Here is a 24,691-nt window from a genome sequence, read left to right as displayed (position 1 = left end):
CCAAAAGTATGCCCTTGCCATCATTTTCATTTTCACAATGCCCAGATGGGTGGAATGTAATTGATTTAGAATATCTACCTGTAAACTTTGAGGTACAATTTGTTACGTACGAAATAGAGTTTTCGTCCGTAACTCGTTTGGTTTGTGTTTTTAATGTCTGTGGGCCTAGTTACACTAGTAGACCGATTCCGATCGCTTAAATCCTCCATTTGCACTTTGTGCACATTTTGTTGTAAATGTGGGTGCGTGACCTGATAAGTTATCAGGTGCCGTAGTCACGTGATTAGTTTCGATTTTTGTCGGGGAAGCGTCGGTTTGTGGTCGTGTTTCTTTGTGTCAGATGCCATGTGGCCTATTTAATCACCCCACTTTGTGATATCGGTCTCTTTACCACTACAGCACCCGAACTGCCGACATCTGATCTTTTTTCTGAGCGGTGTGGCGCGTGTGTGTCAAGTTTTTTTAATCCGTGATCATCTAGCCGAATTACAGGTAAATTGGTTTTATTGTTAGTTCTTTTGAATTATTTTGTATCGGCCCAATTTTCCAACACAGTATTATGTTCGGCCCAACCGGAGATCCAAAAACTTTCCAACCGGGGATTCAAGGGCTTTCTGACCAGAGATCTAAGGGTTTTCCCGTCCAAAGAACTTTTCAATCGGGGATTAAATAAGCCTAACCGGGACTGCTCCGTCCATAGTTTACCGGACCAACCCACGTGTTGGAAAAGCCGACCAGTAGCCACAGAGTTTAAGAAGGTCAGAACCTCAGTCAGAGTTGAACCACCAGGTCAATTCCTTACTTGATTTAGTTTTGTTTATTTTTTTTAAATTTATATTAGTTTGCTTTAAACAACTTCAACATTTGTCATTACCTCTGGTCACCTTTTTGGTTGCCGGAACAAGTGTTGAAGCTGTTTGTTTGTTTTCCCTGGTGTTCTGCTGTTTCCTGCCTTAGGTACCTGTCACCAGTCTCTGGACCCCATTTCCTACCTGGAAATCAGCGGTGGCCACTACTGACTACTGGGGAGAGGATACTGGAGGTTCCAGGACCCAAACATCGTCTTTGAGAACTGGTAAGGGCAATTAGGGACAGCTTGGCACTGGAAAAACTTTTCCTGTTTTCTTTTTATTTCAAATTTAACTTTTTGTAAATTTTATTAATATTTTGTAGATTGTAAATATTGTAGTTTTTTTTTTATTTGTAATATACACGTGCATATATACAACTAACGGTTTGTTTGATTTTCTGCAGAATATTCAAGTGTGTTTATTTATAGCTAATTATGAACTCATGCAATTAATCCACGACCTTGAGCAATCTAATTCCAAAATGTTGAAATCTCATTAACGTGAGGTTTCATCTTAACAAATTGGCGACCAACGTGAAGGGCCTTTTTGATTTTTAGTGGATTGAGCACGCTTGGATTGTGGGTTATCGGACTGCCTTGTTTGTGCATGTGTATTTTTGCATGGCTACAATGTTTACTTAGTTTTTTCACGGTGCCAGACGTGTTGATAGTATAAGATATTTATTCTTAAATTAAAGAGTGTCAAGTTTGGAATTGCTGGTTTATCGTATTATCGTTGCATTTTTACCTTTTGCTTTGCTTGTGACCGTGCCAATCTATTTTTAGACCGAAGTTTCAGGTTTGCCCCGTTATCTTAAGTTTTTTTATAGTTTTACCTATGACATGTGGTTCGGTTTTGCAGTTAAAAGTGCGAATTAATTTTTTCTTTTGGTAGAGATTTTATTTGTTCTGATTTGGACAATTTTAATTTCCCTTAATTTGATTAAGTGTTTAATTATTGATTGACTGATTTATTTAATCAGTTTTGAGTAACTTGGATCACAGGTAGTGATCAAGTTTTTGATTGTTGTCCAAGTCAGTTGTTTTTGTTGCACTTTAGCTGTAGAATTTATATATCACTTGTGTTTATTTAGTTTTTGGGGTTAAACTGGAAATTTTAATGATGGCTCTCCAAATTAATGCCTTGCAAGCCCATGAGCTGGATTATGAAATTTCTATCAGATCTATGAAGCCATTGGGTACTGTTGATCAGAGACGTAAAATTTTGAGGGGACTGTTGGCTCAAGAAAATGCCAATCGTAGTATTTGTCATGTGTCGAACCCATTTGAATTTGATTTTGATGAAAAGGAGCTGGCGTTATCTATTGCATCAATTAAGGTTAAAATAGTAGGTTTTACCGGTACATCTAGTGATGTTTCATACAAAAACATTTCAACTCGGCTCTGGCATGTCTCAGGCCGACTTAATCGTATGAATCATACTTCTGATAAGGAAACTGAAAGGAAGAATGATTTATATGTTGAGATATTAACTTTGGAAGGTGATCTCGATGCTAAAGTTTTTCCAGCTGCTTCAACTCCTCTTGACCCAAATTTGGGTTCTGTCAGTTTTAATGTTAATGCAGTTAATCAGGTTGTTAGCAAGTCTGTGCCTGTACATAAATGGGGACTGCAAAAGTTTACTGGCGAGGGTTCATTAATGGCTTTTCTTGAAAAGGTAGAAACCTTTAGAATGTCTCGTGGCTGCTCAACAGATGAGGTTTTTGCTTCTGCTGGAGACCTTTTTGATTCGCAAGCTTGGACTTGGTGGTATAATCATCATAAAAAGGGGCGTTTTATTGATTGGGATGATTTAGTGGGTAAATTAAAAGAGACTTTTTTGCGTGACCACTATGATAGAAACTTATTAGAAGAAATCAAAGCTAGGAAAAAAAACCCTAAAGAACCAGTTTGTTTATTTATTAGTTCTATGGAGGGTCTTTTTAATCGATTATCTGAGGCTCCTTCTGAAAAAGAAGTTGTAGACATTAACAGAGAAAATTTAATGCCGGATTATGTTAGGACTTTGGCATTGCATGACATAACCGCTGTCAGTGACTTGACTTCTTTGTGTAAACGAATAGAGAACACATAGTTGTGTGCAACATCTGGTGACATCTGTACTCAACTCTATGAGGTAGAAAGTACAGATGGCGTTTCAAAATCTAGGAACAGCACCATTAATGCCGCATCATTCGGTAAACACCGATCTGATTGGTTGAAAATGGTGAGGTTTTGTTTTTTGTTTTTTTTTTTTTTTTTTTTATGATGCGGCATTAATGGTGCTGTTCCTAGATTTTGGAACGCCATCTGTACTTTCTAACTCATAGAGTTGAGTACAGATGTCACCAGATGTTGCACACAACTATCATTTCTGGCATCCAGTTGACTATACTGGAACGAAGGTTTTGTTCTTTGGTTATCAAGCCCTATAGCCTCTCTGATGAGCCGTAATACGGCGAAACCGGTCAGAGGATTGGGATTGATAAACAAAAAACAAAACCTCACCATTTTCAACCGAATAGAGAACAGTTTCTATGTTTCAAATCAGTACCGACCAACTACACATAGAGGTAATTTAATGGAACCTGATCTTAGTAGGCCAGGCTTTTCTGGAAATATTAGTTCTGTTTCCTCCAGTGTGGTTTGTTGGAATTGTAGAAAATCGTTTGATGACCGTCCATATTTAAATGTTAGAATTTCTGATTGTTCGTTTTTGGCTTTGATCGATACTGGTAGTTCTATCTCTATTTTGGGTTTTGATGGTCTGCAAATACTTAAAGACGTAGACTTATGTTTGACCGAAGATTCGTCATTTCACGTCACTACTGCTGACGGAAACTTACAGAGTGTGTCAGGATATTTTTGGGCTCCTATAACTTTAGGTAATGTTACCAGACTTTTGAAAATTTTAGTTATTCCTTCTTTAAAACATGAGTTGATTTTGGGCATTGATTTTCTTAAAGCATTTAATATTCAGTTAAATTTTAGAAACCTGTCATATCAATCAATCTTTAATTCGGTGTCTGTTATAAATAAGATTCAGTCTGCTGAAGAGTTAACTTTGACACAGGCTGAAGAACTTAATAAGATCAAGGATCTGTATAAAACTATTGCACCAAAAAATAAATTGGGTTTAACCCATTTAATTAAACATACCATTAACACCGGTAATGAAAAGCCTGTCAAACACAGACAATACCCATTATCATATGCAATGCAAAAGTGTCTTAATGAGCAGGTGGATGAAATGCTAGAGCTTGGTATAATAGAACCTTCTAATTCACCTTGGTGTTCGCCTATGTGGCTTGTCAAAAAAAGTGATGGCTCATTTAGAGTGTGCTTGGATGCCCGGAAGCTTAACTCTGTTAGTATTCCTAGTGCATATCCAATGCCTCTTATTGATTCTATTGTCACCAAGGTTTGAGATGCGAAATTCCTGTCTTCAATTGATTTAAAGCAAGCTTTTCATCAAATTCCACTTGATGACACTTCAAAAGAGAAAACCGCTTTTGCAGTGCATGGTAGAGGGCTTTTCCATTATAAAGTTTTACCTTTTGGATTGAATGATAGTGCCCAAAGTATGTGTCGATTAATGGACATGGTTATAGGACCGGCTTTAGAGCCTTATGTATTTTATTATCTTGATGACATTATTATTGTCACACCTGACTTTGACACACACTGTGAGATTTTGAAAAAACTATTTATGCGTCTTAAGGATGCTGGTTTGACTATTAATTTGGACAAAAGTCAATTTTGTAGGTCGTCTCTCAAATTTTTAGGTTATATTGTTGATCGTGATGGGCTTAGGACCAACCCTGATAAAGTTTCTGCTATTTTGGATTACCCTGTTCCTAAAAATACTACGCAAATTCGTAGACTTGTCGGTTTGATAGGTTATTATCGTAGGTTTCTTAAGGATTTTTCGTCTCTATGTAGTCCAATTACCGATCTTTTGAAAGGGCGTAAAAAAGGTCAACCTATTGTTTGGACCCCTGAAGCAAACATTGCTTTTGCTAAAATTAAAGAGGCACTTACTACTGCTCCTGTTCTTGCCAGCCCTGATTATACCAAGCCTTTTAGTTTAATGTGTGATGCTTCTGACACAGGAGTTGGCTGTGTGTTGTATCAAGAGGAGGACGGTTTGGAACACCCTATTGCCTATGCGAGTAGAACTTTGAACAAATGTCAACGTAAATATACAACCACTGAAAAGGAATTGTTAGCTGTTTTGTTTGGCATTGAAAAATTCCGATATTATTTGGAAGGGACACATTTTACGGTCCATACTGATCATTCCTCTTTAGTTTGGTTGAATAACATGAAAAATTCTTCTGCTCGTATAGCTAGATGGATTGTTAAGTTATCTCAGTATTCATTTAATATTGTGCATAGAAAGGGTGTTGCCAATACTGTAGCTGATGCTCTTTCGAAAAGTTTGGAAGATGTTGCAGTTTTAAATTTGACCAACCTAATTTTGGATAAATAATTGTCTTTATAAACATGTATTTTCTAAGTACAACTTGGATGGCAATGTTTCCAATTAGAAAATTGTTGTGCCTACGGCTCATAGACGGGAAATTCTTGAAAAGTTTTACGGTCATTTCATCATCATGAAACAGCCGGTCATTTAGGCATCTCTAAAACGTTGTCTAGGGTTGCTGAACTGTATTATTGGGCAAATATGCGAGATTCTGTTTACCGTTATGTTAGAAAATGCACTATTTGCGCTGCTAGTAAATCTAGTCATTTACCCCAGGCAGGTCTTATGGGTCAATACCGAAATGTTAATTTTCCTTTCCAGTTATTGTCAGCTGATCTTATTGGTCCTTATCCAAGATCAAAATCGGGAAACCAGTACGTCCTTGTTGTGGTGGATTGGTTCACTAAATTTGTACTTGTGCACCCTATGGCGAAAGCGACTTCTAAGGCCATAATTAAGTTCATTGAAAATCAAGTTTTTCTTTTGTTTGGGGTTTGCCAAATTTTCTCTTGTGACAATGGTAGTCAGTTTACTAGCAATGAGTTTAAAAATCTCATGACTAAGTATAATGTCCAGAAAATTTGGTATAACGCTAAATATCATGCACAAGTGAACCATACTGAAAGAGTCAACCAAGTGATAATCACTGCAATAAGATCCTACATTCATGAAAATCACAGGGATTGGGATAAATCTATTTTCCAAGTTGCCCAGGCTATTAGACTGGCTAAACATGAAATTACTGGTTTCTCTCCTGCATTTTTAAACTTTGGCAGGAATATACCTGTTGATGGCTCATTTTATGGTTTAATCAGTGATAATGCTGACAATAAAGTGGAAATCTCTGATAAAGTGCATAACCCCAATACAGTTCAGGAATTACCTAACATCTATGAAGAAGTTCGGAAACGACTTCATAGATCTTACATTCAAAGTAAACAACGTTATGATTTTCGAAAGAGAGATGTTGAGTATCATGTTGGAGATCAGGTCTGGAAGAAAAATTATGTTTTATCTAAAGCAGTAGACGGTTTTGCTGTCAAGTTGGCACCTAGGTACATTCCGTATACTATTTCTAAAGTCCTCTCTAATTTAGTATACCGTTTGGTTGACAGGGATGGAAATAATTTGGGAGATTGGCATGTATCCGACATTAAACCGGATGTGACTTTAAGTGACGAGTCTGAGCATTCTGATGCTCATTCGTCTGACTCCTGATTGTTGAGATTTAGTTTTTGTTAGGATTGACTCTAACTTTGTATGCAATTCCGTTGGTTTAATAGGTGTACACGAATTGAGTCGGTCGTATGTTTTTCTAATTGATTGAATCCATAATGAACAAGTTTGTGTTTTCTTGATTTGGTGATAATGACATTTGTTACCTAACACCTTTTTCATTATTAAGGGACAGTGGAGGGTACTTATATACTCAATTGTTTAATTGATATAACACATTTTAACATCGTGTATCATTTTTAATTTAATTTAATTTGACTTGTTTATTATTGGATTTAATTTTTCTCGATTGTGACTTTAATTAATTGATTTTCCCGCTTTGGATACTCCCTTTTATTTGTTTGTTCTGGAATGAGTGTTACCGTGTGGTCAGGGTTCCTGGAATGATTTGGGAGTGTCAGGGAGTATATTTTTCCTCAATTGTGTCTTTATTGATTTTTCCCGTTTTGGATACTCCTCTTAGTTTTTTGTTGAGGAACGAGTGTTACCGTGTGGTCAGGGTTCTTGGGACGATTTAGGAGTGTCAGGGAGTCAATTTTTCTTTTGCCCGATTGTGTCAATTGTTTTTCCCCGCAACTTGTATGCGTTAATGTTTAATCTTGCGTACATGTAGGGAATTTCGTTTTTTTTCTATTCTCTATTTTGTCTTGTTGTCAGTTTTGACAATTTACCTGATTTTGACTTTTACCGGATTTGACTTTGTAACCACTTTGCTTTGTTGTAAAGGGCTGAGCGGAATTGGGTGCCGCCATCCACTTAACCTCTAAGGTTTTTGGGAGGGTAGTTCATGGGGGGAAAGTCTCAGAGTCCCTGTAAGTACCTTAATGGCCCTGGAGTACGGGGACTTTCTACTGTGTTCGACCTCAGCCCCAATTGCTTGGTTACGTGAGATTTGGCGTCAGTGGTTTCGTTCGGAGCACCCCAGTAGATTTAATTTTTGTGTGGTTACTAATACACTAACCGTTCGGTGTATTTTTCGGGTTTTCTAGAGAGGGTTCCTATCAAAAACCTTTCCTTTTGTTGGTGGACGATTGTCTTCTTTCCTGTTAGTTTTCTTTATTTCATTTCCACCAGCCAGGTGATTTGTTTTGGTTTCTCTTTCTGTGGTTTTCCTGAGCGTTGAGTCCTGTCTCTGTTTATCTCTACCGAGACCAATGAATGAGGTTTCCTCTCACATAACGAGGTTTACGCAACGTTGGTTTCATGTTCAACCCCGTTTTAATCTTCTGGACATAAACCGGTTAGAGATTTGTAGGTGTTGATTACTGTTTAGTTTATTTATTGACTTGATCTTGTGTTTCATAAACTCTAAAACTTGTCTCTTTTTTTATGCGCTTAAGGACCTATAAATTTCGTATTTCTTTTTTTTACCTTTTTTCCGCGACAATACGGCACACTGTCTATCATAAGGGACACCTAGAACTGCGTGCGCAATAGCGACAGTACCATTCAAAGTGTCGACCGAGCGCAGCATCAAGCTAAAAGCGTACTCAACTTGTCACGTCTTTTCTTGACTTTTTTTCGTATTACCGCGACTCGCGAGTGTTACTCACTCCAGTCCATCCAAGCCGACGAATCCACATTTCTTAACGAGAGCGCTCTCCTTCAAGCCAGGAAGTTTTAGACAGGTGAGTCCCGTTCAGAAAGGTGGTGCGCCGTTTTCGAATTTTAATTATATTATTTTTCGATAAAACCTAAACCAGCAAATTTTACTGGTCTTCAACGACATTTATGGTCCTTCGAGCCGGATATCACTATCCACTTTTCTATTTTCTTTGAAAATTTAAAATTTTTACTTATAAAATACATATAAAATTAACTTAAACTTTTAAAATCAGCCATTTTGCTATCACCTCGTTCAAACTACACTCTCTTCATTTCATTGTTTCTTTTTTATCAGGTCTAATAAACAACATTCCATTGCGCCCAGGTTTAGCAGAATATACCACATACCATATCGATTTTTAACTTTACACTTTGCAACATTGTGTTTGTTGACGTTCGGAGATTTTTAATAATTTTCTTAGGTATAGTTCGCTCCGTGCGATTGATCTTCCGTGACTTTACTTACAATTCGAAAGTTTTTTCGTTTACATAATTAATTATGGCTACTTCTGAAAAGGAAATCGCAAAATTGACTTTTCAGCGCACGGTACATTTTAATAGGCTTAAAGAGATCTATGAGTATGGAACGAACTCTACCACGGACTCATTCTACAAGGAAAACTTACTTTCACGTGCGGAGTTTCTGCAGGAAATTTATGCTGATTTTCAATCAATTCACAATGACATTATTTCTTTAATTGCCAGTGATACTGACTTTGCTGCCCAAGACAAAATAAGAAAATTAGCAGATAAATATCTCTATGATGTAAAGTCCAAGGTCCGTTCTATTCAATCGCCTGCACAAGCTCCCGCTGCCTCTGATTTTAACACTTCGCAAAATACTTCACCTCTGTCGGCCGCCAGGCTTCCAAAAATCAATATTCCTATTTTTGAGGGCAACATTAAAATGTGGCCATCATTTTTCGATTTGTTTAAGAGCATCATTCACACTAATGTTAATTTATCGAATGTCGAAAAGTTTCACTATTTGATTACTTCATTGAAGCAGGAACCACTGAATCTTATTAAGGGCTTACCCCTAACTGAAGACAATTATGAAACTGCCTATAATTCTCTTGTAACTCGTTATGAAAATAAACGTTTTTTAGCCACTGCCTACTTAAATGAAATTTTTGACGCTCCTTGCTTACAAAAACAGTCTCCAAAAGATATTCGACATTTATTAAATACCTTTACGGAAAATATAGATGCTTTAAAGGCTCAAAATATTGATACGGACGGTTGGGATTTTGTGCTTTTCAATATTTTGGCTCGCAAATTAGATACAAAATCCAGAACAGAGTTTGAACTCCAACATAACCAAGAAACTATTCCCACGTATAAAATGCTTACCGCCTTTTTAAGTGCCACGGCAATGGCTTTGGAGACTGTCCAACATGCTTCAATCTCTACTAACTTCAAGCACGTTTCCTCGGGTAATGGAAACAGAAAACCCTCCTCTGTCTTTCTGAATTCAGATGCTGTATCTGGGCGGTGTTCAAATCAAGCCTCCAACTTCAAATGTGCCTTGTGTTCCCAAAGTCATGCTCTCTATCGTTGCTACATTTTCACTTCCAAATCTCCCAACGATCGTTTCAGCTTTGCAAAATCTAATAGTCTTTGTCTAAATTGTCTGCACCCTCGTCATTCAGCACGCAATTGCAAGTCTTCTACAAGGTGTCGCGTGTGCAATCAGTTACATCACACCCTATTACATCTAAACCAAAACCCTGCGGTTTCTTATCCCTCTAACGATATTACAGGGCCACAATATTCTGCAAGTACTTCTGCAGTTTCTTCTGAGAACTCGGGTTCTTTGCAAGCTTTGCAGTGCAGCAGCAGTTCAGTTCCCCACTCATTCACACAATCTACAGTTCTCCTTTCAACTGCTGTCATTCAAATTAAAGATAATCAGGGTAACTTCCACAAAATTCGGGCACTCCTCGATACAGGGGGAATGGCTAATTTTATCTCGGAACGTTTTGTCAATCGCCTTGGTCTGCGACGCCAACATTCGTCCATATCGCTTGAAGGCATTAACGATCAACGTTCAATATCTAACAAAGGAGTTGCGCAGTGTCTCATAAAACCGTGTTCTAACCAAGAGCCTACTTTCAATTTTCACGCGGTCATTCTTCCAAAAGTCTGTTCAAATCAACCCAAAGTGCAGGTTATGAAAACCGACTGGAATCATATTGCTAATTTGCAACTTGCAGATCCTGCTTTTGATACTCCAGGTTCCGTGGATATGCTCATTGGGGCAGAACTTATGCCTTATATTCTCGGCCCGGGTCGCATCTTCGGAAAGCCTGGGCAACCTGTCGCGCTTGAGACAGTTTTTGGTTGGGTACTTCAAGGAAAAGCCGATATGCCTTCTGCCCAGCACACGTCTTTGTTGATCAGTCATGTGTCCTTCGAGCCACAAGTTGACCAGCTTATGCAGAAATTTTGGGAAATTGAAAATCCTTCTTGTCCTTCTGACATTATGTCTGCCGATGAAATTAAGTGTGAAAATATCTACAAAAGTTCTGTATACAGAGACTCGTCGGGACGTTTTGTTGTGTCTCTTCCCTTTCGACATTCAAAACCTAACCTTGGCGACTCGTATACCCAAGCCTTGCGTCGTTTTAATTTTTTGGAATCCCGACTTAGTAAAAACCCTGATTTATACAAAGCATACTCCGACTTCATTCGAGATTACATCGAACAAGGATATATATCTCAAATCTCCCCTCGCGATTATCAATGCTCTACAGCATTTTATTTGCCTCATCACTGCGTCATCAAACCTGACAGCGTCTCCACGAAGCTCCGAATAGTTTTTGATGCCAGTGCAAAAACTACAAGTGGTTATAGCCTCAACGACGTCCTATTTCCAGGACCTAAACTCCATCAAGATTTAACTGATATTTTGTTCAAATTTAGAACTCATCCTATTGCCTTTATAAGTGATATAAAACAGATGTATTGTCAGATTCTCGTTCAGCCTGAACATAGAAATTACCAGAGATTTCTTTGGCGTTTTTCAAGGTCAGAAGCTCTCTCAGAATATGTTCTGAATAGAGTTACTTTCGGGATCTCCTCAGCTCCCTACCTGGCCCTTCGTACGCTTAAGGAGCTAGCTTTAATTGAACAGGAAAATTATCCATTAGCTTCGAAAGTAATTCAAAGCTCTGTCTATATTGACGATTGCGTTGCGGGTGCAGATAATCTTAAAGCAGCTCTAAACCTTCAGAACGATTTGATTCTACTCCTCAAAAAGGGAGGTTTTGAGTTACGCAAATGGGCCAGTAATTGTCCAGATATTCTGTCTAATGTGCCTTCGGAAAACACTCAAATTAGCTTCGACAGTGATGGTCCTACTTTCCTGAAAGTTTTAGGTCTACAGTGGGATCCAAAGTCCGACTTTTTTAGTTACTCGTTTAACCCAATTGACTCTCTCTGTACAAAACGGAGTATTCTTTCCCAAATCGCACGTATCTTTGATCCGTTAGGTCTTTTATCACCTTGTGTTCTATCGGCCAAACATATCATGCAGCAATTATGGCTTGCAAAAACAGACTGGGACGAAACGCCTTCAAAGGACATCATACAAGTCTGGAAACGTTTTAAAGAACAATTACCCGATATTTCTAATATAAGAATTCCTCGTTTGATTGTGTCTGATTCAGTTTTACGAGTAGAATTGCATGGCTTTTGCGACGCCAGCTCCATAGGATATGGATGCGTTGTTTATTTTCGCCTCATTACCTCTTGTGGAACGCCAAAGGTGGTCTTGATTTCCGGAAAGTCAAAAGTTGCACCACTAAAAGTTGTATCGATTCTACGCCTTGAACTTTGCTCGGCTCACCTTCTGACCGAATTGATCGTTTATGTGACGAAGTCATCCTCCGATAAGTATGTTTTCGATGCTACTTATGCCTGGAGTGATTCCCAAGTTGCGCTCACTTGGGTCAAGGGCTCTGCTCATCGCTGGAAAACCTTCGTAGCCAATAGAGTTTCTTATATACAAGAAAATCTTAAAGCTTCTACATGGCACTATGTTCCCACGGAAATAAATCCAGCTGACTGTGTCTCCAGAGGTCTTACACCCTCTGAGCTCGTTAATTTTGACTTGTGGTGGCACGGACCTGAATTTCTTGAGTCCCCCCCTGAGCTTTGGCCTGAGCAGCCTGCATTTTATACAACACAATTTCCAGATGTATCGCAAGAACAGAACGTTCTAACTAACCACGTCGCAATCGAGAACCTGGACATAATTGATCTTCTGCTCTCAAAATTTTCGGCCATTCAGACTGTTCAGCGCATTATCGCTTATATCCTTCGCCTCAATCCGAAACATAGACTTTTACACTCGAGAACTTCGAAAAATGTTTCACCCGACGAACTGCAAACTTCCATGCACGTCTTGGTGAAATTCGTACAGCAAAAATGTTTTTCTGACCTTATTCGTACGGTTAAACATACCTTGACGATCCAGAAACCTTTTCGAAAACTTTCGCCTTTCCTGGATCACCAGGGTATCCTTAGGGTGGGTGGTCGATTGAAAAATTCCCTTCTCGCCTTCGAGACAAAACATCCTATATTATTGCCTAAAAATCATAGACTAACCGATCTAATTATAGAACACGCCCACCGAGAAAATCTACACCCAGGATTAAAAACCCTACATAATAAACTTCTTCAAAATTTCTGGATCATTAGCCCGCGAAGTGCAATTTATCGCTGTCTTTCGACATGCATAAAGTGCTTCCGCACAAAACCTCGAAGCTTGCAACCGTACATGGCAAACCTCCCGTCATATAGAGTTTCTCAAGTCAAACCATTTTCTCGTGTTTGTGTTGACTACGCAGGGCCCTTTGCAGTCACCCCAACCAAGCGCAGAGGCATCAAAAGTCTAAATAAAGCCTATATTTGCGTCTTTGTGTGTTGTGCCACAAAGGCATTGCATTTAGAACTTGCCTCAGACTTGACAACGGACGCTTTTTTAGCGTGTTTGCGCCGGTTTATAGCTCGAAGAGGCCGCGTATCTGACATATATTCAGATCAAGGAACAAATTTTAAAGGAGCTAGCAACGAACTCACCTCTTTGGCGGAGGCCGCAGCTTCAAAATTATGCATTCGCTGGCATTTTAATCCCCCGGAGGCTCCCCATTTCAATGGCTTGAGTGAGGCAGGTGTCAAGTCCGTCAAGACTCACCTATTTCGTGTAGTTGGAGGTCAAATCATGACATACGAAGAGTTTTACACTCTTCTTACCCAAATAGAGGCCCTTCTTAATTCAAGGCCTTTGGGTCCAATAAGTGAAGATCCAAACGACCTTCTACCGTTGACACCGGGCCATTTTCTGACTTCTGAACCCCTTTCGAGTTTTCCAGAGCCCGATTTGACACAAATTCATACTAGTCACCTATCTAGATGGCAACTACTGTCGAAAATGCGATTCGATTTTTGGAAGCGCTGGAGCAATGAATACCTTCATACCTTACAACAACGTACAAAGTGGTCAAGTCATTCTCCGAACATTCAGGAAAATACATTGGTTGTCATTAGGAACGAACAAAAATCGCCTCTAGAGTGGGATTTGGGTAGAGTGCTCAAATTGCACCCCGGTAACGACGGCGTGGTACGAGTGGTCACATTAAAAACAGCCAAGGGTACTTTACAACGCCCCGTAGTAAAAGTATGTCCTTTACCCATAAATTAAAGTCTTTGCAACTCCACGTAATTTAGTTTAGTATCTTTATTTGCTTATTTGTTTTCTTTTTTTTTAACTAGATTAAAACACATATGTTTTGGTGGGTGGAATGTTGATTACTGTTTAGTTTATTTATTGACTTGATCTTGTGTTTCATAAACTCTAAAACTTGTCTCTTTTTTTATGCGCTTAAGGACCTATAAATTTCGTATTTCTTTTTTTTACCTTTTTTTCGCGACAATACGGCACACTGTCTATCATAAGGGACACCTAGAACTCCGTGCGCAATAGCGACAGTACCATTCAAAGTGTCGACCTAGCAGCATCAAGCTAAAAGCGTACTCAACTTGTCACGTCTTTTTTTGACTTTTTTTCGTATTACCGCGACTCGCGAGTGTTACTCACTCCAGTCCATCCAAGCCGACGAATCCACATTTCTTAACGAGAGCGCTCTCCTTCAAGCCAGGAAGTTTTAGACAGGTGAGTCCCGTTCAGAAAGGTGGTGCGCCGTTTTCGAATTTTAATTATATTATTTTTCGATAAAACCTAAACCAGCAAATTTTACTGGTCTTCAACGACAGTAAGGTCATGACGACTTCTCCTGGGAATATTGTTTGAGTGGGAGACTGGAGCGAGTCAACTGGTACCTTGTGTTTTTTTTTCTCTCTTCAGAGCTACTTTATAGCTGTGATGAGCTTAATTTTTGCTTGAAAGGTTGTATGCCTCCTTCAAATGGTATACTGGCGCCCATCATTTGTTTTCTTGATTTTGGTGGTTTACCGTTTTGGTTTGCTTTTCTTCAGGTCAGTTTCGAGGTGCTTTTTCACTCTAAGTAACTTTTTTTTTGGTTACTTAGGGGAGTGTGTTACGTACGAAATAGAGTTTTCGTCAGTAACTCTTTTGGTTTGTGTTTTTAATGTCCGTGGGTCTAGTTACACTAGTAGACCGATTCCGATCGCTTAAATCCTCCATTTGCACTTTGTGCACATTTTGTTGTAAATGTGGGTGCGTGACCTGATAAGTTATCAGGTGCCGTAGTCACGTGATTAGTTTCGATTTTTGTCGGGGAAGCGTCGGTTTGTGGTTGTGTTTCTTTGTGTCAGGTGCCATGTGGCCTCTTTAATCACCCCACTTTGTGATATCGGTCTCTTTACCACTACAGCACCCGAACTGCCGACATCTGACCTTTTTTCTGAGCGGTGTGGCGCGTGTGTGTCATAAGTTTTTTAATCCGTGATCATCTGGCCGAATTACAGGTAAATTGGTTTTATTGTTAGTTCTTTTGAATTATTTTGTATCGGCCCAATTTTCCAACACAGTATTGTGTTCGGCCCAACCGGAGATCCAAAGACTTTCCAACCGGGGATTCAAGAGCTTTCTGACCGGAAATCTAAGGGCTTTCCGACCAGGGATCCGAGGGTTTTCCGACCAGAGATCTAAGGGTTTTCCCGACCAAAGAACTTTTCAATCGGGGATTAAATAAGCCTAACCGGGACTGCTCCGTCCAGAGTTTACCGGACCAACCCACGTGTTGGAAAAGCCGACCAGTAGCCACAGAGTTTAAGAAGGTCAGAGCCTCAGTCAGAGTTGAACCACCAGGTCAATTCCTTACTTGATTTAGTTTTGTTTAATTTTTTTTAATTTATATTAGTTTGCTTTAAATAACTTCAACACTTGTCATCACCTCTGGTCACCTTTTTGGTTGCCGGAACAAGTGTTGAAGCTGTTTGTTCGTTTTCCCTGGTGTTCTGCTGTTTTCTGCCTTAGGTACCTGTCACCAGTCTCTGGACCCCATTTCCTACCTGGAAATCAGCGGTGGCCACTACTGACTACTGGGAAGAGGATACTGGAGGTTCCAGGACCCAAACATCGTCTTTGACAACTGGTAAGGGCAGTCAGTTACAGTTTGGCACTGGGAAAACTTTTCCTGTTTTTTTTTCCCTTTATTTAAAATCTAACTTTATTTTTATTTTCAACCTTTTTGTGGCAACTTTTGTAAATTTTGTAAATATTCTGTAAGTTGTAAATATTGTAGTTTTGTTTTTAATTTGTAATAAACACGTGTACATATACAACTAACGGTTTGATTTCCTGCAAAATATCCAAGTGTGTTCATTTATAGATACTTATGAACTCATGCAATTAATCCACGACCTTGAGCTATCTAATTTCAAAATGTTGAAATCTCATTAACGTGAGGTTTCATCTTAACAAATTGGCGACCAACGTGTAGGGCCTTTTTGATTTTTAGTGGATTGAGCACGCTTGGATTGTGGGTTATCAGACTGCCTTGTTTGTGCATGTGTATTTTTGCATGGCTACAATATTTACTTAGTTTTTTCACGGTGCCAGACGTGTTGATAGTTTAAGATATTTGTTCTTGAATTAAAGAGTGTCAAGTTTGGAATTGTTGGTTTATCGTACTATCGTTGAATTTTTACCTTTTGTCCTTTTGCTTTGCTTGTGACCGTGCCAATCTATTTTTAGACCGAAGTTTCAGGTTTACCCCGTTATCTTAAGTTTTTTTGTAGTTTTACCTATAACATTGTGGTTCGGTTTTGCAGTTAAAAGTGCGAATTAATTTTCTCTTTTGGTAGAGATTTTATTTGTACCGATTTGGACAATTTTAATTTTCCTTAATTTGATTAAAGGTTTAATTATTGATTGATTGATTTATTTGATCAGTTTTGAGTAACTTGGATCACAGGTAGTGATCAAGTTGTTGATTGTTGTCCAAGTCAGTTGTTTTTGTTGCACTTTAGCTGTAAAATTTATATATCACTTGTGTTTATTTAGTTTTTGGGGTTAAACTAGAAATTTTAATAATGGCTCTCCAAATTAATGCCTTGCAAGCCCATGAGCTGGATTATGAAATTTCCATCAGATCTATTAAGCCATCGGGTACTGTTGATCAGAGACGTAAAATTTTGAGGGGACTGTTGGCTCAATAAAATGCCAATCGTAGTATTTGTCAAGTGTCGAACCCATTTGAATTTGATTTTGATGAAAAAGAGCTGGTGTGATCTATTGCATCAATTAAGGTTAAAATAGTAGGTTTTACCGGTACATCCAGTGATCCTTCATACAAAAACATTTCAACTCGGCTCTGGCATGTCTCAGGCCGACTTAATCGTATGAATCATACTTCTGATGAGGAAACTCAAAGGAAGAATGATTTATATGTTGAGATATTAACTTTAGAAGGTGATCTCGATGCTAAAGTTTTTCCAGCTGCTTCGACTCCTCTCGACCTAAATTTGGGTTCTGTCAGTTTTAATGCTAATGCAGTTACTCAGGTTGTGAGCAAGTCTGTGCCTGTACATAAATGGGGACTGCAAAAGTTTACTGGCGAGAGTTCATTAATGGCTTTTCTTGAAAAGGTAGAAACCTTTAGAATGTCTCGTGGCTGCTCAACAGATGAGGTTTTTGCTTCTGCTGGAGACCTTTTTGATTCACAAGCTTGGACTTGGTGGTATAATCATTATAAAAAGGGGCGTTTTATTGATTGGGATGATTTAGTGGGTAAATTAAAAGAGACTTTTTTGCGTGACCACTATGATAGAAACTTATTAGAAGAAATCAAAGCTAGGAAACAAAACCCTAAAGAACCAGTTTGTTTATTTATTAGTTCTATGGAGGGTCTTTTTAATCGATTAACTGAGGCTCCTTCTGAAAAAGAAGTTGTAGACATTATCAGAGAAAATTTAATGCCGGATTATGTTAGGACTTTGGCATTGCATGACATAACCGCTGTTAGTGACTTGACTTCTTTGTGTAAACGAATAGAGAACAGTCTCTATGTTTCAAATCAGTACCGACCAACTACACATAGAGGTAATTTAATGGAACCTGATCTTAGTAGGCCAGGCTTTTCTGGAAATATTAGTTCTGTTTCCTCCAGTGTGGTTTGTTGGAATTGTAGGAAACGTGGTCATATTGTCACGAATGGAAAATCCGTTAATTGGAAAGATGGACTGATTAACTTAAAAAACATAAGAGTATTCGAGGATTGCGAAATAATAAGCGCACGAGGCAAGGTCGCATCACGATGCACCGAATGTGTCATGCACCGAGTGCACCGTATCGGTGATGAGTCACCACCACCTGCTTTGCAGAAATGTGAAAAACAAGCGACAATAACAAACTGCGTCAGCCGATCAATCGGGTATAAAATACGCCGATTTTAGCAGTATAAGGAGAGTGTGAACCAATCGACGGTAGTGCGGCCAGCTGACCCAGGAAGTCGCGATGTCGACTCTCCTCGGTCAAGAAGATCAAGTTAAGTAGTCCGTTCTCCAAAGTGACCAAGCCAGCCGCCAGAAAATGCTAAGTCCTTAGCTTATGATATGTAAGTACGAATTGTTAAATTGTCAACTTTTAGTGTGTTCATGACTGTATTGTTTGGTTAATAGATTTAAGTGTTTAATAGAAAACTCAGTGTTTGATTCCATCCTTAAAACTGAGATCCCGGCACGACGTTTATCGTCGTGAGTCAGTTTAATTAATGAATCCGAAAGGGCTCATAAATTAAACGTGACATTTGGTGGAGGCGCCGGTCTGTTTTGAGATGGATGAAAAACAATAGTTGAGTTTTTTATTTTTATTTTATCTTTTGGGGTATGATACAGATTCAGGAAAATAATGTGTGGGCTATAAAAGAAATTTTAAGTATTATTATCTTTTGGCTAGGGATAGTAACGTTGATTTATTTAGTGATTTTTTGGGGATTACCTTTGCTATTGAAGCGCTCATTTGATAAAATTTTGGTTTAATATGGGTGGTACATCTTCAAAAGAGGAAGAAATTATTATCTCTCAAGCAGGAAACAGCGGAGGATTATCAAATAAAAACAAAAACACTGTTAAAAAAAAGTGAATTTTTAAACCAGAAAAAATATTTTTGATTTTTCTTATCGTGAATGAAAATTACCTCTTTAAAACAAAAATATATTTTTCTTTTTGCATAATTAATTTTGTCCTACATTGTCATTTTGAATATTTGTTTTCTAAATTGTTAAAAGCATGTCGGTATTACTGAAACGATCGTGTTTTATGTTAAAAAAGTCAAGAAATTAATGGCTAATATAACTTTACGTACAGCACTGGCCGAACAAAAAGCCCCGGCCATCCCTAAATTTACGTGTCCACCTACGTTTAATCCATCAAGTGATTGCCCCATTATATTTTTAAATAAATATGAAAAGTCCGCAAGATTAAACAACTGGACTTATTCTTTAAAGATTTTATTTTAATAATTATTTGGACCGACCAGCACAAGTTTGGTATCAAAAATAGGTAAATGATCCAAAAAATGTTTTGTAAAAAAAAAATGTAACATTCCCAGTATCCCAATTTTATGGATTACAATATTCAAAGCAAAATGTATGCTTTTAGCATTTCTATTTAGTAGAAGTTTGTATAGAAATTAAGCTAAAAAATCAAATATTTTGAAAAAAAAAATGAATTTTACATACTGCAGCATGCTATTAAATTAATTTTTACATGACTTCTAAATCTAAAGTTAAAAAATAAAATCCACACTGTAAAACAGCGGATTGTGTTATTTCGATGTCGAGGTCAAGCATTCCCGATAACGACAAAAAATGTGCCGGAATGAAACTTCTAATTGTCGACAAATAATTTTTTACTTATTATGTGTAGGTACCAGCTTTAAATAAAAGCGTAGTGCAGAGTTAAAACAGGATTTCGATATGTTTCCACCATTTGAAAACGAACAGTACATAAAAAATCGAAGGTTATTATTTGGTCGCTTGCAAATATCGCGACATTAGTGGAAAATAAAGTAAAGCAGACTAATTAGTTCTATTTGACGCCGCGTGCTGGTGTGACCGACTTGCTTTATTGCACTCGTCTCGTCGCATCGCCGCGAAGGTGTCGATAAGAAAACTGCTGATTGATGAATTTTAATGTTTTTTTTTTCTAAATGCACATGATAATTTACCTACATGGAATAACAAGTCGAAATATTGTATTGGCTAAGAATAATTAAATTTTATTTTACTATGGAAAAAATGACAACTGATTTGAAAAGTGGCTCAAGTTTTTTTTTTTAATACAAATGGAAAATCATACATTTGTAATAAAGTATTTCTGAAGTGATATTTAACACATTCAACAGACATACTGCTCGAATGAGACGACAAGACCCACACATCATGATAATGTGACTTTATTTTTAATTTATTTCAGCTGAATTTTATTAAGTTAAATAATTAAGGTGAAAAACGCTAGCTGAGCGTAATACCTTATTATGTAAGTGGCACATAGAGTTTGTTTCTTTAACCGACCCATTGTAATGAGTTTTATGAGTAATAAAGTTTCAACTTACATGCAGTTGAACTATTTTTGGTGCATCTGTACGAAGATGTCCAGCTCAGGATTCATAATTAAATGAAATAATTATTGAATTGCCAATGAAAAAATATTGGTATCTTTTATAAAGGAGTAATTTAAATACTCAAGAATTCAACAGGAAAAACAGTATAATTCAATGTTGGTAGGAGTATTAGCTCTCAAAGTAGTTGTTTCTGATTTTTCCCTTCTCAGTTGAGAAGTTTCTGATACAGAAAGGTCTGTACATGTTGATAAATATTTGTTTTAGTGCCACACAGCAATACTGTTTGCTGTTAGCGAGGTTAGGGCGGTGCATGAATTTTTCTTAAGGAACAAACCAAAAATACTCGTTGAATGCGAAATTAGTAGCAGGCTGAAATGATTGTGTGTATGCTACACCTTAACATATGTTTTGAAAATTGGGTCTTTGAAGCAAATTGATACTAGACTTCTTTAAACTCGGATATAAAAAGGTCCATATAAAGTAGCTAAATTTGTCAATATTTTCAGGCAACGGAGATTCCTATTCCTGACAGCAACCGGTTATACGTTATCCTGGAAGTTTGCGTATTAGTTGCTTAAATCGTTTACCTTAATTCCGTTTATAGGATCGTCTCATTACGATGTACAATAAGTTGTACAAATTTCTAGCAGACTGACTACGACTACTTTTTAAAACAAATATTGAACTGCTGAATAATTCAAAGTTACAAGTTACAAGCCCGATAAAGTCAAAATGCTCATAATTAAGTTATGAAAATGATTTACTTTTATTTGCTTAAATGAATTATCCTACAGTAGGATATATTTTGTTTTTTGTGCACATGAAAAAATGCGATATATAGGTACGTAAGTACCTAACCAATTGATTAGATAATTCTTTTCTTATGCCGCATACAGTATGGTAATCACTTTGTTATTTAAGTCATCGTGGTAACGACGCGTCTAAAAAACTGCGTATGGATAAATATCATTGTAATTTCATTTTGACATGCAAATTTTTAGCATATGAGAATAATTAAGAGAAATGGCCATTGTTGTTATAAAAGTTAAAAAGTGTACACTTGAGTTTTGTATCGTGATTTTTTATTGTATGAGTAAATGGATTGATTGAAGACTTTACGAAATAAAACTGGGCTAAATAATTATTGAACATTGACAAGTAAAGACTGTATTGCACGGTCAAGATGTCAAGATACTAGTAGCAAATTTTGAAACTTGAACACTTGTCATATTAGGTTATCAGAGAAATTTTTCCCAAAGGTTAATGAGTGCACCATGCTTAAAACCATGGAATTCGCTGGTTAACCAATTCGGAATATCTCAATGAGACCATGTAGGTACCTACCAACGAATAAAGGTAAATATATGAAAAAATTAATATTGTCGGTGTAATAATCACCTTGAACATATAGTTGTTTATGCATTTTTGCGAGGAACGCAACTAATTCGCGAGCGATGAGAAATGAATGTGTCGCTGCGCGCATAAATAAATGACTAATTTAAATAGTCCGAGTTAGGAAGACGGTTTACATTATGTGCATATTGATTTTCATTACGTAATTTTTGAATCAACCGAATCATTCCCAATACACGCATACTTATATACCGAATGCTACGTTTCACCAGTTTCGGGTACCAGTAGTACCCCAAACACAACAAAGGGTTGAAACATCAGAAGTGAATTCCGCTGGCGCATCTTCTGGAGGTGCGTTTGGACCACAAACTTATGGGACCACCTGAATCCCACGCAAGTCAGGTTGTCCGCAATCCGGCACTGTGCCCGAATCCGGATAACCAGGCGCAAGTGCGAGCAGGGGGGCCCATTAATCCTCAAACTAGAGATGATCTAGAGCAAGCGGTAGCACAGCCGTTTGTTGCTCAGTTAGAGCCTTTTGGAAATATAGGGAAGAATATTCCATACTCTGCTTATGAGCAGCAATAAGGTCTACTTGACATTTTGATTTGATTGATAAGGTCTACTTGACATCTGAGTTTTTAAACGTGACATTTTTAGTAAGACAAACTTTAGCCTTGATTCAGCTTTGTAAGGCAAAGTGAAACCAAGACAAACAATGCAAATTTGTGGTAATGCAATAATTAGAGTTTTTTTAATACGCCAGAAAGGATTTAAGTTGATCATTTAATACCTACTTGCATTTACATACTAATGGCATATTGTTATTTTTACAAAAATCAATGAAGGAAAAACATTTGATTGAAGATATTACATCCAATTTTTTTTTAAAACAAACTTCTCCAAAAGGATTTGAAGTTAATTAGGAACGGTTAATGTTTCTGTTTTTTTTTAAACCGGCAGATACGTTCTACTTTCCATAAAATGAAAACTAGAGCGTCTCATACTTACGGAGTTCAAACTTTTTAGTTTCAGGACCGGATTCCTGTTTATTTTAACATGTCAGTTAACTTCATAAAGTAATACGTAACACTGCATGCAGAGTATACTTTGGATATAAGTATATTAAGCCTTAATGAACACATATTAACCTTTGTTCCTATTTTTATTTCATGTAAACGCACACATGAGAGTCAACAAGCCAGATCGAAACAATACCACACGTTGATCCTGCTCTGCTGAAGACATTTAATTTCTTCCACGACTGTTGACGTTGGTATACAACATAGTCCACACGCAATACCAACACGTCATTGGACTTTTACCCACGTCACATCCATCAATTTGATGCAAGTAATAAGGAACACGTAACATTATGTTGGCATTTACTTATGCGCAGTGAACATCTTCGTGGTAAGAGTGAACTATTCTCGGCTTAACAATAATGTGCTCTGTGTTGCGCTATTAAACTATGTTAGATTTAAAAAATTATTTAAATGGAAGCGATGTAAGGCAAATGGAGTAAAGTATTTTACGCACATTCAATAATTGGTATTTTCGAAGCCTAGATACTTCTTTCTTTATAAATCTACTCCATTATCCTTTTCTGGGTTTATTAGTGTTAGTAAGTTATTTGTGTTCATCATAAGCAATACTATGCTTTAATCATAATGTACTTAATAGTACCGTAGCTTATCGATTGTTCTAATGGTTTTTATGTACGTCAATCTGAAATTTTGGTTTAATTGTATAATACTGTTACAAGTTAGATATTTTTTCAAGATGGTTGTTTTTAAAGGGAGTATATAAGTGTCCTTTATTTTAAAACTGGGGACCAGTTTTTCTGGGGCGGAGGCATATGTCACGAATGGAAAATCCGTTAATTGGAAAGATGGACTGATTAACTTAAAAAACATAAGAGTATTCGAGGATTGCGAAATAATAAGCGCACGAGGCAAGGTCGCATCACGATGCACCGAATGTGTCATGCACCGAGTGCACCGTATCGGTGATGAGTCACCACCACCTGCTTTGCAGAAATGTGAAAAACAAGCGACAATAACAAACTGCGTCAGCCGATCAATCGGGTATAAAATACGCCGATTTTAGCAGTATAAGGAGAGTGTGAACCAATCGACGGTAGTGCGGCCAGCTGACCCAGGAAGTCGCGATGTCGACTCTCCTCGGTCAAGAAGATCAAGTTAAGTAGTCCGTTCTCCAAAGTGACCAAGCCAGCCGCCAGAAAATGCTAAGTCCTTAGCTTATGATATGTAAGTACGAATTGTTAAATTGTCAACTTTTAGTGTGTTCATGACTGTATTGTTTGGTTAATAGATTTAAGTGTTTAATAGAAAACTCAGTGTTTGATTCCATCCTTAAAACTGAGATCCCGGCACGACGTTTATCGTCGTGAGTCAGTTTAATTAATGAATCCGAAAGGGCTCATAAATTAAACGTGACAATATAAACACTGAATGTACTGCCGAAAGGAGTCTGTATTGCTACAGTTGTGGTAAAGAAAATTTTACGAAGTCCAACTGTCCTAATTGTTCAAAAAACGTCACAAGACCTGGCAGGAAGACCAACAATCCTTCTGTCAGGTCGACAAAAAATTCTCAAAAGGAAGAGAACAAAAAAGACAGTCAGTAGTGACTGATCTTTTGGATTGGCATAAATGGTTGGACCAAGTGAAATTTTTTATGTCTGAAAAAGTTCCTATTGTTGGTGATAGTCAAGTTACTGAAGACGGTGCGTTGTCTTTGTCCACGGAAATTTCCGTTAACCCTGTTTGCGCTAAAAAATCGTTTGATGATCGTCCATATTTAAATGTTAGAATTTCTGATTGTTCGTTTTTGGCTTTGATTGATAGTGGTAGTTCAATCTCTATTTTGGGTTTTGATGGTCTGCAGATACTTAAGGACGTAGACTTATGTTTGACCGAAGATTCGTCATTTCAGGTCACTACTGCTGACGGGAACTTACAGAGTGTGTCAGGATATTTTTGGGCTCCTATAACTTTAGGTAATGTTACCAGACTTTTGAAAATTTTAGTTATTCCTTCTTTAAAACATGAGTTCATTTTGGGCATTGATTTTCTTAAAGCATT

General features: G+C 37.6%; 1 long non-coding RNA gene across 1 annotated transcript in view; it reads left to right on the top strand.

Annotated features, from left to right (window-relative positions):
* The window catches only part of LOC145734361 (uncharacterized), a 113,995-nt gene extending 90,055 nt beyond the window's left edge, over positions 1-23,940 (top strand). Inside the window, exon 2 of the long non-coding RNA XR_014179416.1 lies at positions 20,113-23,940. This is a non-coding gene — a long non-coding RNA (uncharacterized LOC145734361). The remainder of the gene's footprint in view (positions 1-20,112) is intronic.
* The last annotated feature ends 751 nt before the right edge of the window (positions 23,941-24,691 follow it).

The sequence above is a fragment of the Ips typographus genome, linkage group LG10 (assembly GCF_016097725.1).
Source record: "Ips typographus isolate SLU linkage group LG10, UJ_Ityp_2.0, whole genome shotgun sequence".
Lineage (NCBI taxonomy): Eukaryota > Metazoa > Arthropoda > Insecta > Coleoptera > Curculionidae > Ips > Ips typographus.
Note: the sequence above shows the minus strand (reverse complement) of the source record. Positions and strands in the feature narration are given on the sequence as shown.